Below are 24,644 nucleotides of genomic sequence, written 5' to 3'. Positions count from 1 at the left end.
AAAAACCCTTCTTGCACCACCTGTCTATCCTTTCTAATAATTTGCCTAATTCTGCCTTAAATTAATTCAAATTACCCACTTTCACAACAACAGATAAAAGTTTGTGCCAACAATCAACAACTTGATGGCTGAAAGATAATTTCCAAACATCTATCCTATATACATCCTTCATCCATTCAAAGCCTTAAACACCTTGATCAGATCTACTTGCAGGTGTATAGTTTCCAGATACTGTTATATGCAGAACTGAAGGCATCCTTGGCAAGAATACTCTTTTGTTCCCCTCGTTAATTTTGCTACTCTTCTCTGCAATGAGAAGAGCAACAAGATTAGTGAGTGGATCAGTGGCACTTGATAGTTTTATGGGCTAGTGAGTTAGCAAAGTGTCTTCTTTTAAATGCAAATTAAAAATAAAAGCATTATCTTATTCCCATGTAATACTTTAATGGGGAAAACAAAATACACTAGATATTTTATACTTTTCCAATAAAAGTTTAGTTGCTGTTGGCTTCTTTCAATTCAACATTTATATGGAACTGACATCCTGTCAGATCATTTTTCAGTTTTCCAAAACATGAAAATCACGGCAACAAGTATGGGCTGTACAGAGAATGCACAATCACTTCCCAGTGTTGTTTTTAGATGGTTGATAAAGTCTGCTAAGCCATGTGTGGTCATGCACTGTTATGTAAGAAAGTTATACTGTCAGTTAAACAACTGGATCTCTTGTTTTAATGGCATCATGAAGATCAACTTTCAGTGGGTTAGACCCACCAAGGCAGATAAGATTTTTATGAAGAACAGTAACAAGGATTGCTTTGCTTATGTTAGCAGTAAAAGGAAATTAATCACCACATTAGCCTACTTGATATCATTAGTAAGAGTATCGGTGATCCTGAACTAGCTACTGATAAGCTGAATAAATATTTTGAGCCTACATTCAAATGTGAGGAAGTTTTTAAGTTGGGGATACCAATGATTTTGCAAATACTAATTGAGAGTTGAATGATTTTATGATAAATGAAAAGAGCTAGAAGCAAAGTAATTACAATTAAAAGTGAGCAATGCACCAGCAACTGACAAAACCTATCCAGTTATACTGAATGAATCAGCAACAGATGGCTGACCGGGCTAGCCGGGTGGACAAGTGCCTGCTGGCAACCCAAAGGTTGCGGGTTCAAATCCCACCACGGGCTTGGATCACAGTAGAAAATGCAAAAACCTTGGGAGGTGCAATATGGCCACAGAAGCAGATGTGCCAACAACTAAATAAAAAAAAAAAAAAAAAAAAAAGCAACAGATGTAAGAAGATGCAAACATCTCTCCTAGTGAAAAAGGCAGCTCAATGAGTGAAATGAGCAGCAACTACAACCTATCAGCTTCACTTCTGTGGCAGGAAAAATTATGAAGCCCTTAGTTAAGGATGCAATACAAGATCTTCTGGATAGTAAAGAATAAGAGAATCATAGTATGATTCTCTTATTCTTTATCATAGTATGATTCTCTTCAAGATCAAGATTAGAGAAGATCATGTCTGGCTAATCTAATTAGCTACAAAAAAAAGTTGTCAACTTTCAGTGGGTTAAGCACACCAAGGCAGATTATAAGAGTACAAAGAACAGTAACAAGGATTTCTTTGCTTATGTTAGCAGTAAAAGGAAATGAATCAACACATTTACCTAGCCTTCTAGCCACTGGATAGCAGGAATAACTCCAATATCATTTGTTTAGATTTCAGTAAAGCTTTTGATACAGATCCACAGAGACAGGTTACTACTATAGACAAAGTGATGGTTATGTAGTAGGAGACAGCAAATAGTTACAAACTGCTCCTCTTCATGGCCTAATGTTATTAGTAGGGGGTTCAGCCCCTACAGGATTTTGTCCTTGGCCCTTACTGTTTCTAATATTTATTACAGATACTGATGTAGATATTGCAAGATTATTATCGAAGTTAGCTGATGATACAAAGGTGGGCAGGGCAGTTAATGCCAATAATCAAGGTAAGCTACTTCAACAAGACTTAGATAAATTATTTTGATGGGAAGAGAAATGACAGCTGACATTTAATACTGGAAAATGAAAGGTCGTGAATCTGGTTAACAGTGATCCTAGGGTAATGTACCACCAAATGCAAGACTGTAGATAGCGAAAAAAAAAATCTTGCAAGTAACTATAGAATGTGATATGAAGTTTTCTAAACAGTACAGACACGATGCTAAGACAGCTGATGGGGATTTTGTCAATGATATATAGGAACTCTGCAAAGAAGAAATGAAGAGGTGATTATTCCATTATATAAAGAAATGGTCAGATCACATTTTTTTTTTTTTTTTTTATGAGAACCCCAAACACGAGAGAGTACCGTGCTTGGGTTGGAGGTTGAGAAGACGAAAGAAGATATTTGTTGATATTGGACTTGAACTTCTGTAGATTGTAATTTTCAGGAAATACGTATGAAGGAAGGTTGTTCCAGAAAACGGCAGTTGAATGAATAAATGAGGAAGATGAAAAGTTGGTTCTGTGGGTTTGAAGTTGGACAGCAAATGGATGTTGGCTGGTGGCAGCACGTGTTCGGACTGTTTTGAAAGAGAGAGCGGGAATTATAGAAGCCAATTCAGAAGAACAGTGCCCATGGAACAGTGTTGCCATTTTAGCGGTTTTCCCGCTAGATTTAGCGGAATTGCTTCAGGTTTAGCGGATAAAAATATGAAATAGCGGATAGCGGATTTTTTAGCGGGAAGAGTATAAATGTTTAGCATTTTATGGATTTTGGCAATGTAACATTTATATTAAGAAATATTAAATTAATTGTTCAATTAATTATTTAATTCATAATTGAAATAGTAGGGATATCATATTTCATAGTTTTTTTTTTATAAAGCGAAGAATCGGTTTTATATTATTCTGGATTTCCCTGAGGAGAACCCCAACAATTTTACGTAGTTACGCTCGCGGTCAAACGACCTGATCATTGGGTCATGGCTTTAAATTGTTGGATCAAATCTAAAAATGTGGAAAAAATTCTAATGACGCCTTTTTTTGAAACAGTGAAGGAATGGCATTGGATAATTTTTCTTCGTCGTATTTGTTTGGCTTCCAAGAAATGCGATCCGAATTACCGACATCTCTTTCAACGTTTCTAATAACTACAGAGCAATAAGTAATAACAGTAATAAGTAATAATTATTTCTAATAACCACAGTATAATAATATCTTAGTATAGTCAGTCCTCGTATAGCACGATAGTTGTATTCCTAGAAACCCCCGTGCAATGCAAAATCGTGCGTTTAGTAAATCCACCAGCCGACAAAATCAATTCAAATATTTATACAGTGCCATAAACGATGGTGCAGATCCGAAAAAGATAGTTCATTCGTATCAAACAAGGTGGTTATCCATTGAAGTTGCTATAACAAGAATTTTAGAACAGTATATTGAATTAAAAGCCCATTTTGAAATAACTCGTTTGACTGACAAATGTTATACTGCAGAACTTTTTTATTCAATGTTCAAAGATGAAAGTAATTTAGCATATCTTTTATTTTAAAACCTATCTTATCTGAAGTACAAAGAGTAAATAAATCTTTTGAATCAAATACTGCCGATCCTACATTATTACTACATGATTTAAACATGCTATTGTCGATGATTGCCAATAAAATGTTTTTACCAAATACATATATTGAAAGGATAGAAGAGGACATTAATAATTATTTAGACCCTAAGCCATATTTAGGTTACCAATTTGAAAGAAAAATAAATGAATTAATAATGAATAAACTTATCACAACAACAACAGATGAAATGGCAATAAGAGAGAGAGAGAGAGAGATGCCGTAATTTCTTGATTGATTTGTATCAACAATTAAAACAACGCCTTCCGGACAACATAAAAGAATTAGAAAAAATGTCATTAATCTCAGTTAACAATATATTAAAGCAACAAAAAGAACCACTGATAAATTTATTACAAAATTTCAAATTGTCTGAAGTAGAAATTGAAAAAATTGAGCAACAGTATATAAACATTACTCTCGTTAAATGGGAAAACATCAACAATACAATGAAGTTTTGGTCAGAAGTTTCGAAATATCGAGATGCAAGCGGTAAAAATCCATTTAAAGAAATTAGCGAATTTGCATTGGGTATTTTAATTTTGCCATCATCCAATGCAGATGTGGAAAGAATATTCAGCAATTTAAATCTAGTAAAAAACAAAACACGCAACAGAATGAGTGTTGGCACGGTTAATGCAATCTTATCAGTACGATACGGGCTCAAAAGAGTTGAAAAGTGTTGTAAAAATTATGTTTTACCTGAAGAAGTGCTTCGCAAAATAGGTACACAAGAAGCATATGATGAGGAGGTATTGAATTTCGAAATTAATTTAGATTTTTAGATATTGATTTTATATTAAAAACAGAAAAATAAATAACTATTTATATATACTATTTGTTTGTTTTGTTTTTATTCACTACAAAGTACAAAACAAATGAAAATTTAAAAAATTTGGCGGGTCAAGTGCTAAAAATAGCGGATTTTGAGTATGCGGCTAGCGGGAAATATTATTAAGAGTTGGCAACACTGCCATGGAAGTATCTGTAGAAGAGGCATGCAGCAGAAACAGTGCGTCTATGAGAAAGCGAGTGGAGAGACTCTGTTAGAGATGAATCATTAATTAACCTAACTGCCCTCTTCTGAATGGAATCAAGAAGCCTGAGAGAGGTTTTGGGGGCACCACCCCAGATGTAGGAACAATATTCCATGGCAGGGCGGATTTGCGATTTATACAGAGTGAGCAGCTGTTTGGAAGAAAAGTAACGGTGAGAGCAAAAGAGAAAACCAAGTTTTTTAGATGCAGAGGAAGCAATATTTGTAATGTGCTTGTGCCAAGAGAGATTAGAAGTCAGGGTAATCCCCAAAAGAGATATATCATTTTGCCTAGAAATCGAAGTGTCACTAAAGATAAGCATAGGAGCAGAAAAATCCTTTTTGTGAGATATACGACAAGATTGAGTTTTAGAAGGGTTGAAATCAACTAAGTTGTCTTTGCCATTCTGGAGAATTACCTGAAGATCGGCATTTAAGGAATTGGCAGTAGATTTTCGAGAACTTGAAGCTGATTGAGCAGGACAAGGTTTCTCAAAAAGGAAAGTTGAATGCAATGTGCTGTCATCGGCAAAACTATGGATAGGATTTCCAGTCAATGGAAGAAGGTCATTGATATACAAGAGGAAAAGAGTGGGGGAAAGAACTGAACCTTGGGGGACACCGGCATTAGTGGAGAAGTTAGAAGACAGAAAGCCATCTACCATCACCCTCAGTGAGCGATCAGAGAGAAAACTGGATAACCAATTACTAAAAACAGTTGGCAAACCATAAGATGGAAGCTTGTTTAGAAGACCTTTATGCCAAACACGATCAAAAGCCTTTGAGATGTCAAGAGCAACTACTTGTGTTTCACCGAACCTTTCCATTGAATTAGTCCATAAATGGGTAACATAAGCCAGAATATCACCAGTGGATCGACACTGACGGAATCCATACTGGTGATCGTTGATCAGATGGAAGGTTTCTGTTGGCGGTTAATTGATTTCTCCATTACTTTAGAAAGAGCAGAAGTAATTGCAATGGGACGGTAATTGGATGGGAGGGATTTGTCACCCTTTTTAGGAACTGGCTGGATATGAGCAAATTTCCAAGCAGAAGGAAAAACACCTTTGGAATAAGAAAGTGAAAAAAGGCGGCAAAAATAGGAGTAAGTTCAGGAGTACAGGTTTTGAGAACAAGTGGAGAAATACCATCAGGACCTGGAGCTTTCGTAGCATCAAGATTCATCAAAATTCTTCTGATATCCTTTTGACGGAAGACCACAGGAGGCATTGAATGGAGCGTGTTAGGAATGGTGGGAGGTGTTTTACCAAGGTCATTAATACATGAGCTGGAAGAAAAATGGGATGCTAGCAGGTCAGCTTTATCCTTGGCTGAAGTGACAACAGAACCATCTGGTTTGGACAGAGGTGGGAGCAGAGATGGGCAAAAGTTGCGGCCAATAGCTTTGGCAAGAGACCAGAATGCTCGGCTACCATTAGGGCAAGAAGCAAGTTTTCTACTCTTAGCCTGTTCAAACTCTAGTTTGGACTGATTAATAACTGCTTTACAATTGTTGCGAGCTTTGGTGTAGGCAGAAAATGAAACTGAAGAATTAGAAACAAGCCAATTACGATATGCAATATTCTTCTCTTGGACAGCCTTAGCACATTTATTGGAAAACCAAGGTTTAGATAAAGGATGAGATTTTAAAGTGGAGTGTGGGATAAAGGATTCCATTCCTGCAAGAATAATTTCACTGACACGATCTGAGCAAACGTTGACATCAGAAGTTTTGAAACAGTAATCAGACCAAGGAAAAGAAGTCTCACAGGTCATCCCATTTTGCATTCTTGTAATGCCAAACAATACGAGGTTGGGAATAGCCATGAGATAAAGGTTCCATTGGAGAAGAGACAATCACCAAGTTGTGATCTGAAGTGCCTAAAGGACCTCTCACTTCAACCTTGTACTTAGAAGGGTTGTTTGTGAGAAAAAGATCAAACGTATTGACTGTATGATTAGGATTGTCTGGTATTCTTGTAGGTAAATGAACAATCTGTGCTAGGTCATTAGTAATTGCAAAAGCCTCAGCATCTCGACCTGCTGGGTCGGTGTGACTAGAAAACGGAAGCCAGCTGGAGTTGTGAACGTTAAAATCACCAAGGAAAATTACCTCACTGTTAGGAAAGTTGGACTGGAGAAAGTCAAGTTGCAAAGAGAGGAAGTCAAAGAGCTCCAAGTGATTAGTGGAGTTGGGAGAACGGTAGAGACAACAGATGAATTTTACACAATGAGGTAGAGAGATTTTAAGCCAGAGAAGATCAAAGAGAGGAGATTCCAAATTGCCAAGTCTCTGACAGGGAATATCAGAACGGACATATGCACAAGTACCACCTTTGAGGCGAAAGGAATCATACAGCAAATGATTTGGACATCTGAGATGAGCAGTAGTTGAATCAACTGATAACTGAGATTCAGTCAGAAAAAGTACATGGGGTTTGGAAGACTGCAAGTGGAAATGGACATCGTTGAGATTGGAATTGAGACCACGTATATTTGTGAAATTAATTAGGAAGTCCTTGGGAGGTTTAGATCTTTTTGCAGATAAACTTGCTCTATTGGTTTGACAATTCATGGTGTATTCAATAGTAAGAAAAAGTGGGTGGGACATGCTGTATGAAGTAATGAAATTTTTGGATAGGGCATACATGTGGTAAGAATATACCCAGATCCTTGACATAACGTGGCCTCGACAATGCTCCCCGCATACACACTACTCGGACTCCCTCCAGTCACTATCTGGCAGAGTAGAGGTAGCAAGATTATACACTAGCTGATCCAGAAGCCTCCTAGAGAGTTACCAATAGGTTTGGTCCGGTGTACTATCTAGCGGCCGGCCTGCGAACACCGTTTTAGAGCTGTACCCTCGAAATGTAAGGAATATTGGATCTCGCCACGACATTCATCATAACCTCAAAAATCATCAATCATACTGCATGATGGAAGAGATAGGGAAGGGTTGGCCGGAACTTAGCTCTAGAGACTAAACATGGGTTCCACCACTTCAAGCCTCCAATAAGCAAAGTGGTGGTATTTCACTGGTTGATGAGAGTCATCTACTACCTAGTAAATTAATCTTAAACATTGCATACAGGATTGAAGACCCAATTTTAGGAAAGATGTGGACACTTGCTGGAAAGAGTACAGAGAATAAAAAAACAAACTACTGTATTATATTAGGTCACCCAAATATTTATATTCATATGCCATGCTGGTTGTCATATCTATTAATTGCGTGTATCCTATGGTCCATTTGTCTGTTTTGCTGGATGAAAATCCCCAGTTTCTGGTGTGGGGAAACCTTGCTATCTATGCCTGAGACCGACTAACTCAGCCCCGAAGTGAAAAAAGCCCATTAAAGTTCCTTGGTCGTCGACGGGATTCGAACCCAAGCCTTTTCCACTCAGTGTGGGAAGGACGATGCTGATACCACTGTGCTACCCGTGCAGACAGTACAGAGAATAGTAGTAATGAGATTAGCAAAGGTCACAAGGGGATATTTTTATCAAAGCAGACTTCAATTTTTAAGCTAATAGTGTTTGGAAACCAGCTATGTACAGGGTGACCCGATGGAAGTGTTTAAGAACCTGAAAGGGCTGAGTAAATAACAAGGGGATTTTTATATAATCAGTCACACAACATACAAAGGGGATCATGGGGATTACACTTTTAGAAAATGCTATTATACAAGAAACAATTTTTTTTCCTCGATTATGCAAAACTTTGATTTTAACTTAAAACAATCCTTTTTGCCCATTCAACTTCCAAAAACAATTAAGTTATGCTTTCAATTACAATGCAATGAACATCCCATATTATGTGTCACCCCACTAGAATTAATGGACTGGATTGTAGGCCCAATTATAACTGGATGAACTTTTCTGCATGTTTTGTTCTGTGCAAGCAAACTTGGCAAGAGCCAAACAAAGACCATATAGAAAACAAAGATCATTGACATAAATGTCAAGGCAATAAATTATCATTATGTAAAACAGTATTTCTAGCCTGTCATCCACAAGCATTTAGCAGGAGGTTTATGCATTAATTCAAAGATTAGAAAACTTTTTTTTATAAAAGATAGTTTTATAACAATATAATTTCTTCTGCTATTATTTGTCTGAGTCCATTGCAATAATAATACTTTGTACATGTGTACTTTATACATGTGTACTTTGTGCATGTGTACTTTATACATGTGTACTTTGTGCATGTGTACTTTATACAGTTCTTCACCTCTTAAGAAAATTTCCTTGTTTCAGATGTAACAAATTCATGGATGGAACTGAAATCCTTATATATTCCGTTGTTTTTTTTACAATGAACTTGAAATCCTGGGTAGCCCATTATTAGTAGTGATAAAGGATGCAAGAACGCAAGCTGATAAAACATCAGCAAAAAAAAAAAAAAAAACATACTTATAACAATCCTTTTTGCCCATTCAACTTCCAAAACAATTAAGTTATGCTTTCAATTACAATGCAATGAACATCCCATATTATGTGTCACCCCACTAGAATTAATGGACTGGATTGTAGGCCCAATTATAACTGGATGAACTTGTCTGCATGTTTTGTTCTGTGCAAGCAAACTTGGCAAGAGCCAAACAAAGACCATATAGAAAACAAAGATCATTGACATAAATGTCAAGGCAATAAATTATCATTATGTAAAACAGTATTTCTAGCCTGTCATCCACAAGCATTTAGCAGGAGGTTTATGCATTAATTCAAAGATTAGAAAACTTTTTTTTTATAAAAGATAGTTTTATAACAATATAATTTCTTCTGCTATTATTTGTCTGAGTCCATTGCAATAATAATACTTTGTACATGTGTACTTTATACATGTGTACTTTGTGCATGTGTACTTTATACAGTTCTTCACCTCTTAAGAAAATTTCCTTGTTTCAGATGTAACAAATTCATGGATGGAACTGAAATCCTTATATATTCCGTTGTTTTTTTTTACAATGAACTTGAAATCCTGGGTAGCCCATTATTAGTAGTGATAAAGGATGCAAGAACGCAAGCTGATAAAACATCAGCAAAAAAAAAAAAAAAAACATACACATCACCTGCCCATCCCTTCCAATGGTTTGATCAGTTTTCACAACAACAAATGGAACTTTGTTCTAATAATCAACCACGTGGTTGAAGACAAACTTCTACACATCTATCCTCAAACCAGCCTTCAATTTGAATTCATGCCCCCTCGTGTGCAGCCTAAACAAGAGAAAGAATGCTATTCGGCACCGAGCTTGCTCAATCCATTCAACCTTAAACACCTCCATCAGATATCCTCACCTCACAGGTAACTGGTCTCCAGACACTGCAATTTGTAGAACCTTTTTTTTGGAAAGACCATCATTTTGTTCCCTTCATCAATCTCGTTACCCTTCTCTGCACCTGTTCCAGCAGATCTACTTCCATCCTAAAGTGATTCCTCCAGACCTGTATGCAGTACTCAAGATGTTGTCATTGTTATTTGGTTTTTAGGACCATTAGCAGCTAAGGCCATATTGCTCCACGGATATGCGGTGGTCATTCCCTGACCTTTCCACATCCTCCGTATTTGTTGGTCATGGGCTTGAACCCCGGTCTAATCAAGAAGCATGCTATGCACTGCTGCTCCTGCCCACCTGGCTACAGAGGTGCCACTCAAGATGTGGGTAGCCTAACCACTGTACACCTGTACAATGGGATAATCACCTCCTTATTCCTGCTAGTAAAGTTCCTGTATATCATTGACAAAACCCCATGAGCTGTCCTGGAAGTGTCTCTGCACTGTTCAAAGAACTTTATAACCGATTGCACCACTGCCGGCATGTTTTTTTTTGTTTTCCAGTAATCTGTGTATAGGAATATCACACAGTATGTTAATTTGGAATTACTGCTATCCATATGCAGTGGACTAGTTGGATAGCTTTCATACTGTGATGACACTGGTTTTCAGTCTCATGGATTTTATCTGGTTATAAGTGTTTTTAGGCCATCCCCCCCCCATATGTTAGTGTATCCCAGAAGACAGATGCAGTGGTGAGTCTGTGGACATATTTTTTATGTCAATTAGCGAGGGTTTCGCGCTTTGCTGTACGTTTTAAACTTTCTACATCGATAGCATTTATTTTCTCAGTTTTAACATGAGAAAATGGCTGACAATTACTATGGACACCTTTTCTGATTGAATATTATTATGTGCTTTGGCCTTTGACCTCCAAATGCAGGGGTGTTAAAGTGTCTTGAGATCTTTTGGTATACTTTTCTGGTTGCTTATGGCCTGGGGTATTCAGTGATGTATTTATTTTTATATATTGCTTGACTGGGAGATTTTAATGATGTGTTTTAACCTTACTATGCAATATTTTAGTTGTTGTTTTTGACTTTTCATCTAGCCATCTTGTCTTCCCCAAAATTTCCTCCAATAGGCTTCCTTTGCGGGATTTTTTGGAGGGAGAATTATTTTGGGCACTGCCATTTTGTATGGTGACATCATTTCTTGTCTCAGCTGCTGTACCTGTATCTTGTTGAATAGCACTCTGGGAATTTAATATGGCTGCCTACAGTATGGGCTGCCATTTTGATTAGTTTATATATTGTATATTTTAGTATTGCAGTTGGCAAAATATTAACGGTCCCTTATATATATAATAGCAAAAGTTATAGTTACAATGATCGACAATGTATTTAAAAATTGTTTTGTGTACACTGAGTGGGAAAAATAAATGTCTCTCACTATATTTTGTTTTGGCCTTACAGCAGGTGTTTTTTGGGCTATATTGAATTGTATCGTTAAGCCTTACGTATATCAAGTGCCTATAGTCATTGGGCTCTTTGGGCTTATTTTTAAATGATGATTTCTCAGCTGCTATGGGCCCTTTTAATGTGCCTTTTGGGTTTCTAGACTAATTACTTGTCCCTCTTTCCTTCTATCAGGGTGGTAGCTTCTCCCTGGTGGACAGTCTTGAAGTTCATGTTTTTCTCAGAAGTGGCTTACTCAAACTTTTTTGTACTTTGGTGTATGTGTTCCTTGCATCTACTGGGACATATGCAAATTTACAGAGACATCTGACGGATAGATCTTGAGATATAAGACTATGCAGCTTTCTGGATTTTCATCCAGGTGGTTTCTATGATATTGAATTGAAAATTGAATAACTTTTGATCTACTGGACCAATTGGGTCCAATTTTGGTTGGTGGTTCTAAACTTAAGTGTTTTGCCAATTTGTGCCTCCTGTGCCCCCTGGCTACGAAAATAAACAAATATTTTATTTTTGAAATTTGACTGTTTTCTCTGCAACTTGTGATATAGGTTATGATGGATAGCAACAGTTCTTGTGGTTCTCCTGATATGCCTGGAAACTTAACTCCAGCTCCCTCCCATAGTAAAGACTTGACGCCTGACAACCTTTCTATTTTCCATAGTGCTGAGATTAACTTGAATCCTGTTGTTCAGTTAGAAGACGTTTTCGAAATGAATCCTCAATCCCTTACCACCAGTACTCCCTGTCCTACACCTAAAGAACCAGACAATCCTATTGCAAATATAGAGACAAGATCGTCTCTATATTTACTACTGAAGTCCTTCGAATTATTCAACATCATCAGCCATTTTCAATCCACTGTAGGATGAAGGCCTCTCCAGCAACTTTCCAGTTCCTTCTGTTTTGTGCAATGGCCATCCATTTACTACCCACAAACTCATGAATTTCATCTATCCATCTCTGCTGTTGTCTTCCAGGTTTTCTTCCAGCTCCTCTTGGGTACCTTTCTGTTATTTTCTTAGTCCATCTGTCATCATGTCTTCGAGCTATGTGTCCTGCCCAAGACCATTTTAGTTCTTTAGTTTTGATAAGAATGTCCTTTACTTGAGTTTGCTGCCAAATCCATGTGTTTCTCTTCTTATCTAACAGTCTGATTCCCAGTATAATTCAATCCATTCTTCACTGTGTAGTTCTCAGCTTCAATTCCATTCTTTTGGTGAGTGCCCAAGTTTCACTTCCATAAGTCATGGTGGGGAGTATACACTGGTTCATTATTTTACGTTTCAGACAAACTGGGATATTGCTCTTCAGTATGTGACTATATTTCCTGAACGCTATCCATCCAAAATTTATTCTTCTCTTGACTTCCAGCCATTCATCATTATTACAGCTAATAACTTGTCCCAGATAAGTACATAAGGTATGTTAGTGTCTAACGGCTCCTGGGATTTCTCCCATCTCCGCGGGTGTACATTGTATCGGGGCCAGAGATTTGAAGTGTGTGGGGGTCATGTGCTGTATATTGTGTTGTGCCCTTTGTTCCTCCGGTCTATTAGCCGCCGAGCCCCTAGTGGGACCCGACGTTACCACACCATGCCACGGGGAGGCTGACCGGGTGTACCACTGTAGCTAGAGTACTCTGGCGGGTCCTGCCACCTACTTTCCTGGGATTTCAGTGGCTAGGACCAGATTTAAGAATGAGATGATCGCTGTTTCTTGAGCAACGGTTGTAATTTTAACAGAGCTTAGGGTTGTTCGCTGATAACTTGTTCTAGGGCCAAATAGGTCGGGCAGTAATTTTGATGTTTTTAGATTTAGACCTGTGGGGGCATGAGTGTGTGTGTATATAAAAATATATATACACACACACCCACACACAAATATATATATATATATATAAACTAAAAAAAAAAAAAAAAAAAAAAAAAACGTTGTGCAAGAGAAAAGTAAGGGAGGAAGGCAAAAAGACTGGAGGGTAGGAAACAGAAGAAAGGGGCCAATAGAGAAGATGGCCCCTGATGACAGTGTGGCATGCCCAACGCCTCACCAGAGAGAAGAGTGGGGTGGCGGGTGGACGAAAACCACCTCCCCACAAAAAAAAAAAATAAATAAAAATAAAAATAAAAAATAATAATAATAAATAAAAAAAAAAAATCATTCTGTAAGAGAAAAATAGGGGGGGGGAGTAAAGAACGGATGGCAGGAAACAGAAGAAAGCCGGAAAAAAAAAAAAAAAAAAAAAATGAGAGAGAGATATACCCCGCAAGTTCAGGGTAGGTACAGCTAGCACGGCCAGTCAGTTGGAGCCGACAACTTGCTGGAAATCCAGCAGTGTGAGTGCTGCTATGGTGGATGGGTCATGTTCAGTAAGGTCTAGTTCAGGTGTCGTCATTGGGACTCCATTTGGTGAGTCTTTGTCGCATCCAGACTGAAGGCTGGTCCAGTAGTCCATCAGAACGAACAGTGGGGGTGGTCAAAACCGGGAGTCCAAGATTAATGGTCAAGTCCAGGGATCGATGCTAGGCCTCTTCTTGATGAGATGTGTCACGTCTGGTCGAGAAAAGTTTGTCCAGGAATCAATGATGAGGAATTTGTCAAAGTATGTGTGGACCCTGTCTTTGATTGCACTGCTGGTCAAGTCTTGTGCAAGTTGGTCCAAGGCATTAGCATTCATGGCTCAATGATGAATAGCAACAATTGGCAGTCATGGTTGTTATGACCTATTGATTCGGATACTAAGGTGGTGGTAGTGCTTTCTGCCTGGTAAATAAGTCCATTGCAAATTGAGTCAGAGCTCGGTAAGTTTCTTCATTCTGTAGGGTGAGGTGTTCTTGATTTTGGTAGTTGAAGCGTAGTTTTGTTATTAGGATCCTCCTGAAGTCCTCGTAGATTTCACAGCTGTGGGCAAGGTGCTCCCACGTCTGATCCTCTCCACAGTGGCAGCGGGGTGAGTCTGAAATTAAGTACAGTAAACCCCCGCTATTCGCGGTATCTGTATTCGCAGTCGCTGATTTAATATAAAATGAAACCTAAAAAAAATGTAATTTTAAAGCGCCGTGAATATTTTCCGCCATAAAAAAACATGGGCGTGGCTAAAATTATCTTTCCTGGTCAAAACAGCGCTCAGTGGGTGCAGGAGAGGGGTGACAAAATCGCTAGCGTGGATGTTTCTCGCTAATCCTTGTTCAGTATGTGTTATGCACTTGTTCAGTATGTGTTATGCACTTGTCATGGAAAGTTTCATCGTTTGCTTTTAATTTATATGCTTACAAAATTGATAAATCTACCATTCTGCAGTGTGAAACAGACTTTTTCGAGTATGTTAACGGAAGAAAGTGACTTTATTGTGGACAAGTTCTTTCTAACCCGTACAAAAATATGGCTACGAATAACAAAAGAAATGTGAAAATATCAAAGAAGGTGATGACATTAGCGAATAAAATTGAGTTATTAGACAAAATTTCTAATGGTGAAAGTGTCTCCTCAGTGGCAAAACATTATAAAATCAACGAGTCAAAGGTACAATCAATCAAGAAATCGGAAGAAAAAATCTGCCGTAGTGTCGGTGAAAATGCGGTAATTGCTTCAAAAATTTGCTCTGTAACTCGTGAAGTTAAATTAGAAAAAATGGAAAAAGCTTTAAATCTGTGGATAGAAGACCGAACTCAAAATAAAATTCCGTTAAGTTCACTCATCATCCGTGAAAAGGCAAGACTCCTTTATCAACACTTTAGCGAAACTGGTGATAGCACTGGCGGGATAAGTGTTTTAGGTAGCAAAGGCGCTGGTTTGAAAGATTTGTTTGAAATTTCTAATAAATATTACATTTAATATTAAATTGTTTCTTATTTTCATTTCGATGCCATATGCTTGCATTTCACTATGTACTGTCTACGTACATATAATACATACATAGACAAAATTTTAGACTAGTTTTTCTTATATATTTCGTACTTTGGAACGGAACCCCTTTATTACTATGGGAGCCATAACTCAGTATTCGAGGCATTTCTCAGGAACGTAACCCCCGCGAATAGCGGGGGTTTACTGTATATGACTCCACCTTTTCAATTACTACTCCTTCAATCATTATGTCCCTTTCTATGGCATACTTGTTCACCATTACTTTTGTTTTAGCCATATTCATCTTTAGTCCAAAATCCTTATTAACTGTGCATAACTGATTAAGATTTTCCTCTAATTCTTTGGGATCGTGGCTTATGACCACAATGTCATCTGCAAATCGTAAATGGTTTACGTACTCTCCATTCACATGACTCCTTTCTGCGACCAGTCTAATCTTCTGAAAGCTTCCTCAAGGACAGCGGTAAACAGCTTCGGAGATATTGTGTCTCCTTGTCGAACTCCTTTCTAGATTTTAAATTTGCTACTGTCTTTGTCTAGCTAATAAAGGAGGTAGCGTTCTCATATATTTTCTTCAAAATCATAATATATGGGGTATCTATGCCTTGTCTTTCCAGTGCTTGAGACATTGCCTTAGGCTGTATGGAGTCAAATGCCAGGCATAATGGTGTTTTATATTCATTTGCTTTCTCCATTAGGTGTGATATTACGTGAAGGTGATCCATAATTGAGAATCCTATCCTAAAGCCAGCTTGCTCTTTCGGTTGATTCTCATCAAGTATTCTTTATAATCTGTTAGTAATGACCCTTGTGAACAACTTGTAGATGTGGGATAACAAGCTAATTGGTCTATAATTTTCAATTTCTAATTTATCTCCTTTCTTATTGAGCAAAACTATGATTGCATTATTCCAGCTGCTTAGGCATCACACGTTTTCTAATGCACTTTGTGAAGAACCTTGCCAGTTTTTGCGTTATGTCTCTTCCTCCCAGTTTTAACAACTCTGCAGTAACTTCATCTTCTCCCGGGGCTTTCTGAGTCTTCATTTTCTTCAATGCATGTTCTACCTCATCAGGAAGAATATTGGGTATGTCGTATGTGTTGCTAATTTGCGATCCATCTTCCCCCACTGCTGGCATCATTCCCTCGCTCCTTGTATAATTCTCTATAGTAGTCTTCTGCTATTTGAATTATGCCTTCTCTGCTATTTGAATTATGCCTTCTCTGCTATTTATAAGTACACCATTGCTATTCTTCAGTTTCAGTATCATTTGTCTTTCTGTATTACTGCTCATGGCTGGTGATTTAAGTCCTTTGTTTTCCCTTAATGCTTGTTCTACTTTTCTTGTGTTAAATCTTCTCATGTCCTCTCTGAGTCTCTTTCTAATGGCTTTGCATAACTCAGTATACTCAATTTTCTCCTTGTCAGTGTTTATCTTGCTCTTCATTTGTTGCCTTCGATTCATCATAACAAGTGTTTCTTGACTAATTTTTATTTCTTTGGATTTCTTTTTCCCTATAGGTTTCTTGGGCTTGATCACTTTCAGAAAGTTGTAATATTCCTCGTCGATATCTTGGTCTTGAGCAGTCTGCAGAAGCTCAAACTTGTTCTTAAGTTCCAGTACATACTGCTTTTTCTCCTCTTCTGTTATCTCAAAGACCTTTGTATTATTTACTCGAGTCAGTTTTATCCTTTCCTACATCTATATCAAGTGTACATCTTACCATTCTGTGATCACCTCCAACATTTACCTTATTTAGGACAGTAACTGTCCTGAATAAGGTAATTCACGATATATCTTCTGTTAGAGAGGATGAAGTCAATTTCATTAGTTGTTAATCCATTTGGACTCTTCCATGTCCGCTTTCTGTTCACCCTTTTCTTCAAAAAAGTGTTCGTTATTGACAATCCTTGAGATTCTGCAAATTCCACAAGTCTTTCACCTCTTTTATTTCTCTCACCAATTCCAAAATTTCTATAGTTCCCCTTTCTGCACTGTTTTGTCTTTTTGAAGTCTCCCATAATAACAGTGTAGTGGGTTTTCTGCTCATCTAGAAGACTCTCAATTTTGGGATACATTTCTTCAACCTCTTCATCATCGTGGCTCGATGTTGGTGCATAAATCATTATAACCTTTAGCTTGTTCAAGTTATTACGGCCTGTGAATATATTTGATGCAATTTATAGCGCCAGGCAGGGTTGTCAACAAGTCTTGGCCTACTCAATGAAACACATGTGGTATACAATTAAAAATCTTGCTATAAATTTGGACAACACTAAAGTGAACAAAAGGTTCATTGAGGCACAGAAATCAAATCTGAAATTAATTGAGAAACTTAAATTAAATGAAAAGAATGCTGAATTTGCAAAATTAAGGGAAAAACTTAATGAAAGGGATCATATCATAGAGCATGGAAATCTGGTCGATGAACTTAATTCCAAGGATAATCAAATCGCCGAGTTAAACTCAAAGTTGGCCTCTATGGAAGAGCAAATTAAAGAGCCTGTAAATCTGGTTGCAGTACTTAATTCTAAGGATAATCAAATTGTTGAGCTAAATTCTAAGTTGGCTTCTTTGGAAGAGTTTATTAGAAAGCACAAAAACATGGTTGAGGTATTTAATTCTAAGGAAAATCAAATTGCTGAATTAAAGTCTAAGTTGGTTTCTTTGGATGAGCAAATTGCTGAACTGAATTCCAATTTAATCTCTACTTCTGAACCTGCTTCAACCCCTGAACCTACATATGCCTGTGTTACTTCTCCTATGGTGTGTCCGAGTGCTGTTGAGGAATTCCTTCCCTCAGGGTCTCAGAATAAGCACAATCTTCTAGTGAAAGCGCATGAAAACTGTTCTCTGATAACTAACAAAGAAATCTATTCTGCCATAACTAAAAACTTGAAATCTGATTTAAAACATGTGAAAATCAAGTCCATCAGGAAAATTAGGGACAAAGGAGTCACCATCGAGACGGCTTCTCTGCATGATCTAAACAACCTTAAAGAGTGTCATAAATTCGGTGAGATGCATTTCAAACTTGATTTGCCTAAGAAACTAAATCCTACTATGATTATATATGACATTCCCCGTGATACAAGTGATAAAGACTTGGAGAATCTCTTCGATAGAAACCTGGTTAATTCTGAAAACTCCCTTACTGATTTTATTAACGAGACTAAGGTTCGCTTCAAGGTTGGTGCTAAGAATAAGTGTAACCTGCATTGGGTTCTTGAGGTTTTGCCTCGAATTAGATCATATTTCCTTGGCTTGAAGGGTCGCATTTACCTTGGATGGGCAGTTCACACTGTAAAAGACTTATGTTGCTGTGCATTGTTTTAGGTGCTTGCAATACGGGCACTCTGCTCGGTATTGCAGGCAAGTCAGTCACACTTGCGGTCATTGCGGCCTTTCTGGCCATCAAGCCTCTATGTGCCCAACTTCCAATTCCCTGCCCTAATTGTCAGGCTATAAAGAAAGATGCTAATCACTCCAAGGATCCTAAATGCCCTGCATTTGTCTCAGCTCAAGAACTTGTTAAATTAAGAACAAATTTTGCTCTTCATTAATTTTTCCTGTTTGGATTATTGTAGCTTGTTTGGAATTACTGGCTTGTGCATATCAGTTATGATTATTTTGTTTTATAGCAATTGTAACTGCCTCTTGAGGCATTTGCATTGTTCATTAACTATTATTATGTGTTGGTTGGTCCAAAATTACTGGGCCAAAAATTTTAAATTTTAATAAGATTGTCTTCTTGTTGCATTGGTGCTTTCTTAATTGTTTGTAAATTATTGTAAGCACTTACTTGTAAATACTTTAATTAATCTAATTGTATTATTGCTGTACTGTTGTTTTGACAGTACTTGGATATGCATTGGGTTAGATTGTTACGATCTATAGGTAGATTGATGTAAATATCATTCTTACATATTTTATGGCTGCTATTTAGGTTTTATTTAGGGAATTTCATGTGTGGGTTCTTGTTGCCTTGGGTTGAATATTTTTTCCCATGTATATTGGATGTAGTGTATGGTTTAATTGTTGTTTTATGTCTTAACTGACAAGATATTTAAGTGTTTCCTTGTTTCTAGTAATTGCTTTAACAGTTTTACTATGGTAACAGATATTTTTATTTAGTTTTATTGAAGGTGTCATAAATTAGCACCTAATTGGTAGTTTTATTTTTCCTAGACTGAATTCTTGTTTGGGATTTTCAGATGGTGGTTACCATCTTACCTTGTATAAATGTAAATTACTCCCAACTAGTCTCTTTTTTTCTTCTTTTCTTCCTGGGAAATCAGATTCAGATTTCCCCTAAGAGTTTTCGCTTGAAGTAGTTCCTGGCTGCTTCCTCGTGGCTAGGGATGGGAGCAGGGGGTCGGGACGTCTCTCTGCCCTTGATCCCCTGCTGCTAAATGCCAGGTGCTGGCATACACACATCACATAACTCAACACTAAGTACAGTACACTACTTTTGCTATCCTTTGAGAATTTTCTTTCCTTGTTTATCTCTTTTTTTTTTTTTTTTTTTTTTTTTTTTCATGCCAGCGTTTGGCCCAATGCCTAACATGCGGCAGGCAAATAGGGGAAACCCTGAATACCGCCAATAACTTTCAAGAATACTTTATCCATATGCAGTACCTTGCATTTATCAACGTTAAACTTCAACTACTATTTTTCAGCCCATCGGCCTAATTTTTCTTGATCTTTTTGCAATAATTTACCTTGATTACTCTCATTAACCACCCTGCCAATCTTTGTATCATCTGCAAACTTAGACATTATGCCTTGTATACTTCATCAATATCATTAATAAATATAGAAACCAACAATGGACCCAGCACTGAACCCTGGGTGTCTCCACTAATAACATTAGTCAGTGAAAAGAAGTGTCCATTGATAATGACAGCTGTCTTCTTCCACTCAATCATCCCTTTATCCATAGCAGTAACTTGATCTTAATGCCACAATATTCCAATTTATACAAGTCTTATGTACAACAGTATCGTAAGCTTTCCTGAAATACAACACTACTATAGTTGTGTTGTATTTCAACACAACTAATAAGACAGTTGCTAAATGTCTAGAATGGTGTTCTTTTCATACAAAGTTACATTATAAAAGAAATTTAAAAGTTATAATAGATATGTGAGGTGGAAAAAAGACTAGAGCAGTATTTAAAAAAAAAAAAAAAAATTTATGGTCCAACAAATGATCTAAGCTGCCAATACTTATTTGGAAATGTTTGAAAAATTTTCTGTATAGTTTCTTTTATCCTTGTATAATTTATAAACATAACTGCCTCTAAGTCTTTGACTAACTGTTGGATGTCCATAATATTGCTCTGCACATCATACATCCTTCTTTCTACAAATAGAGCATGTCTCCTCCATAAAGCCCATTTTTTTTTTTAAACTGGTGGGAAAAAATCAAATATTGACAACTGTTCCAATTTCAGTGTGCGCAGATCCACACAACACAACACCACAGTCACAGGTGAAGCTTCCATCTTCTCCCATAATTGCCCTTGGAGTGTATTAAAATAATGGAGTCACTGGTTAAAGATGCATTGCAGGATCATCTAGACAAGACTGCAGCAATAATTCAAACACAGCATGGGTTTGTTAAGGGAAAGTCTTGTCTGACAAATTTGATTGGTTATTATGATGTGGTCACAAAGGAACTGGATGCAAAAAATAATTTTGATATCATATACTTGGATTTCAGGAAAGCTTTTGACACTGTTGCGCATGGAAGACTACTGTACAAATTGGAGCAGAATGGTATTAAGGGTAAGTTGCTACAATGGATAAAAGGATGGTTAAGTGGGAGAAGACAGAGGGTGATAATCAATGGGTGCTGCTCTTCGTGGACTAATGTTATTAGTGGAGTCCCACAGGGTTCGGTGTTGGGTCCACTGTTGTTTTGTGTATTTATCAATGATATTGATGAAGGTATATCAGGCTTAATGTCGAAGTTTGCAGATGACACAAAGGTTGGCAGGGTTGTTAATGACAGTAATGGCAGTGTGCTACTGCAACAGGATCTAGATAATTTGGGCAGATGGGCTAAGAAGTGGCAACTGAAGTTCAACCTTGACAAATGCAAAGTACTGCATATGGGTAGAAGTAACCCCAGAGAAACGTACCAACTGTGTGGTACTACACTTAAGGTGGTAGAAAATGAAAAAGACCTGGGAGTAATTGTGCAGTCAGATATGAAGTTTTCTGAGCAATGCAGACAGGCTGCTATGGCAGGTCATGGGGTTTTGTCAATGATATATAGGAATTTTGCTAGCAGGGAAAAGGAGGTGATTGTCCCTCTGTATAAGGCAATGGTCAGGCCACGCCTTGAGTACTGCGTACAGGTCTGGAGGCCTCATTTTAGGAAGGATGTAGATTTGCTTGAACGTGTACAGAGAAGAGCAACACGATTGGTGAGGGGAATGAAGGGATTCTCTTACCAAGAGAGGCTTAAGTTCTGCAAATTGCAGTGGCTGGAGACTAGGCACCTGCACGGTGATCTGATTGAGGTCTATAAGGCCTTGAATGGGTTGAGTACGCTGAATTCTGATGGAATCCTTCCACTTGTTCAGATTACGAACCTACGGGGACATAAGTTCAAATTAAGAAAGGACAAATGTAGAATAGATGTGCGGAAATTTGCCTTTAGCCAGCGGGTGGTTAACTGCTGGAACAAACTTCCATCTGTCGTTGTGGAAGTTGATAGGTTAAATAAATTTAAGGAGGAACTGGACAGGCATTTGGAGGGAATGGTGTGATTTTTTTTTTTTTTTTTTGGCTGATGCTGCATAAGCTCCTACACTTGCTTTCTTGCATCATGTGCCACTACTACTACTACTACAGCTGTTACAAATAATCCCTATAACCTAGTATAGTTGTAATTAATAGGGATAGTCAATGAGAAATTAACTATCCCTAATTTTAGCTATACAGCAGGAATGATAAATTTTAATGCAACATAAATGGTTATGACTTGTGTGACTGTAAAAATAAAGAGAGAGACTTAAGGCTCGGAAAGAGACTTTTCCTTTTTTTGCAATTCATGTATTAGGGTAACAAAAACCAAAATATAAAAAATCGCTTACAAATAGTTAGCAGTAACAGTTGCTGTTATTTTGTCTGTAAGTAATATATGACTGATTTATTTTTTTTTTTTTGCCCAAATTGATATGTTCTTCACTCTATCACCCTATGATATGAATTTCGTGGTGTCCACAGCTTTTTATTTTGTTCGCTAAAAAGTGAACACATTTCTTTTTAGCTAAAAATGCATCAAAACAAAAAGGCTGACAATTTGTTTGTCACTGCATGCTGCTTCACTGAATAAAAATCTTTTGTATAGTCTGTTTCTAATGAATAATGACTGATATTTTAGATGTTAGCCATAATTCTCTCTATTAATAGAACTTATAATCCATTTATTTAGTAAATTCTCAATGGGCTATATGTAGGTTGTACTGTCACACTAGTTTTGTAAACTTTCAAATTGTTGCTGAAGGCTTTTCTGATAGCTGCTACATAAGTAACAGTGAATATGTACTTATTTTCATGGTTTTTTTTTTTAGGCTTTTATGGACAAAGGCTCACCCCTCAACTAATAAACAACTTTCCATTCTCCATACAACATACTTTATGCTGTTAACGTGAAAGTTAATGCAATGTTTGAAATTTTTTTTTTTTTTCGAACACTGATGTTGTGTGTGGACTGTGTATGAGTAATGTACAGGATGAGAGAATTTGTTTGTGAGGCTATAATGTGCCAAATCAAACAGAAAGAGAGAATGAAAATAAATATGGGGAGAATCAGTAGTTGGAATTTGACACTAATCAGATGTTAACTGCATGTGACCTTCATGCGAAAGGAAATATAAGCGAGAAGTTAAAATAGAGAAAGCAAACTAGTTAAGAAAGGTTTTTATGGTTCAAGTTAGGTTTTAGGTTAAGTAAGGTTTTTATGGTTAAGTGTGTTGCATGTAACTTTTACAGCTTGTGTCAATTTTAGAGAAAAGAATTACTATCCAGAATTTGTAAGAGATGATTCGACTGGCTTAATTTTTTTTTATTAAGCAAAGATGGAAATATCACAAAAATTTGAAAAGGGTCAATGTTTATATTTAAGCAGTAATAGATAATAAATTTCACTGATATATGCTATATCGATTAAACTTTGCCTATCAATTTGAATGTCTGATTTTGATACAAGGATAATTGTACTCTGATATTACCTAAGAGTATTTTTGGCAGCGTGATTTGTCCTTTACTTTCAAAGTCTTAACAGTATTAACAGAATTGGTAAAATGAAAATTAGAATTCCTTGTTTTAAAGGCAGAAACCCAAACCTTACAGATAATTATGACAACATAACATAATACTGGAGTGAATTAAGTGTGGAAATATCAGTGGCCCATAACAATAATGCAAAAGTCATTGTTTGTTGTTGTTTGGTTTTTAGGAGCATTAGCAACTAAGGCCATATTGCTCCGGGATATGCGGTGGTCATTCCCTGACCTTTCCGCATCCTCCATATTTGGTGGTGACGGGCTCGAACCCCGGTCTAATCAAGAAGCGTGTGCTATGCACTGCTGCTCCTTCCCACCTGGCTACGGAGGCGCCTTGCAAAAGTCATACATTAGCAATTATTTTTACACACAGTGGAGAAGCAGCTGGGAAAATGTCAAAGTATCTATGGGCCAGAAGGATGAGATCAAAGCACATTATTCCCTTTCAGTTCTGCAATACATGAATTAAGAATATTTTGGGAGATAAACTAGGCAAGGTTGTCACATAATGTTGTCACCCTTAAGCTATCCAGGCAACATGAAAATATCATCATTCGGAAGTAACATTCAGGTAACAATATAACAGGACTTCATATTTAGGACTGACTAAACAGCATTCAACTTTGAAATGAATCTAGTAAGGTGGAAAGGAACTTTATGACCATTCTAGGTTTGGCAGCCTCTCATGTTTGGGATTACCATAAAAAAAAATGTACAATTTTCAAGCAACCAAACAAGAAAGAAACAGTAAAATTAATTACAAAATTGATGCTTTGCACAATGGGTGGAGCCAAACCATGTGGAATGCAATTTGAATAACTATCTAGTGCTGTAGAGGTGGGTAGTTTGAATAAATTCAAAGAACTAGGGAAATTCTTAGCCACAATGGTCAGGTGAAATGAAAACTGTTGGGGTTTTCGGTGGGAAGGAAATATACTGTGTAAGATTGGTTTCTGAATGGTTTGCCACTACTACTTTCAGCATTATTTATAAACTATTACTTGTTAATTATTCTGATAATAAATTGTATTTAAATTTGACTAATTTTAAAATAAACACAG

At 37.1% G+C, this 24,644-nt stretch overlaps 1 protein-coding gene across 1 annotated transcript in view; it reads right to left on the bottom strand.

The window, feature by feature from the left end:
- LOC150085988 (BTB/POZ domain-containing adapter for CUL3-mediated RhoA degradation protein 3) overlaps positions 1 to 24,644 on the bottom strand; it is a 106,545-nt gene that overhangs the window by 81,128 nt on the left and 773 nt on the right. The gene's annotated exons all lie outside the window — the stretch shown is intronic.

This window comes from Mastigoproctus giganteus, chromosome 5, assembly GCF_048544385.1.
Source record: "Mastigoproctus giganteus isolate SK-2022 chromosome 5, ASM4854438v1, whole genome shotgun sequence".
NCBI lineage: Eukaryota > Metazoa > Arthropoda > Arachnida > Uropygi > Thelyphonidae > Mastigoproctus > Mastigoproctus giganteus.
This window is presented reverse-complemented; position numbering and strand designations above follow the sequence as displayed.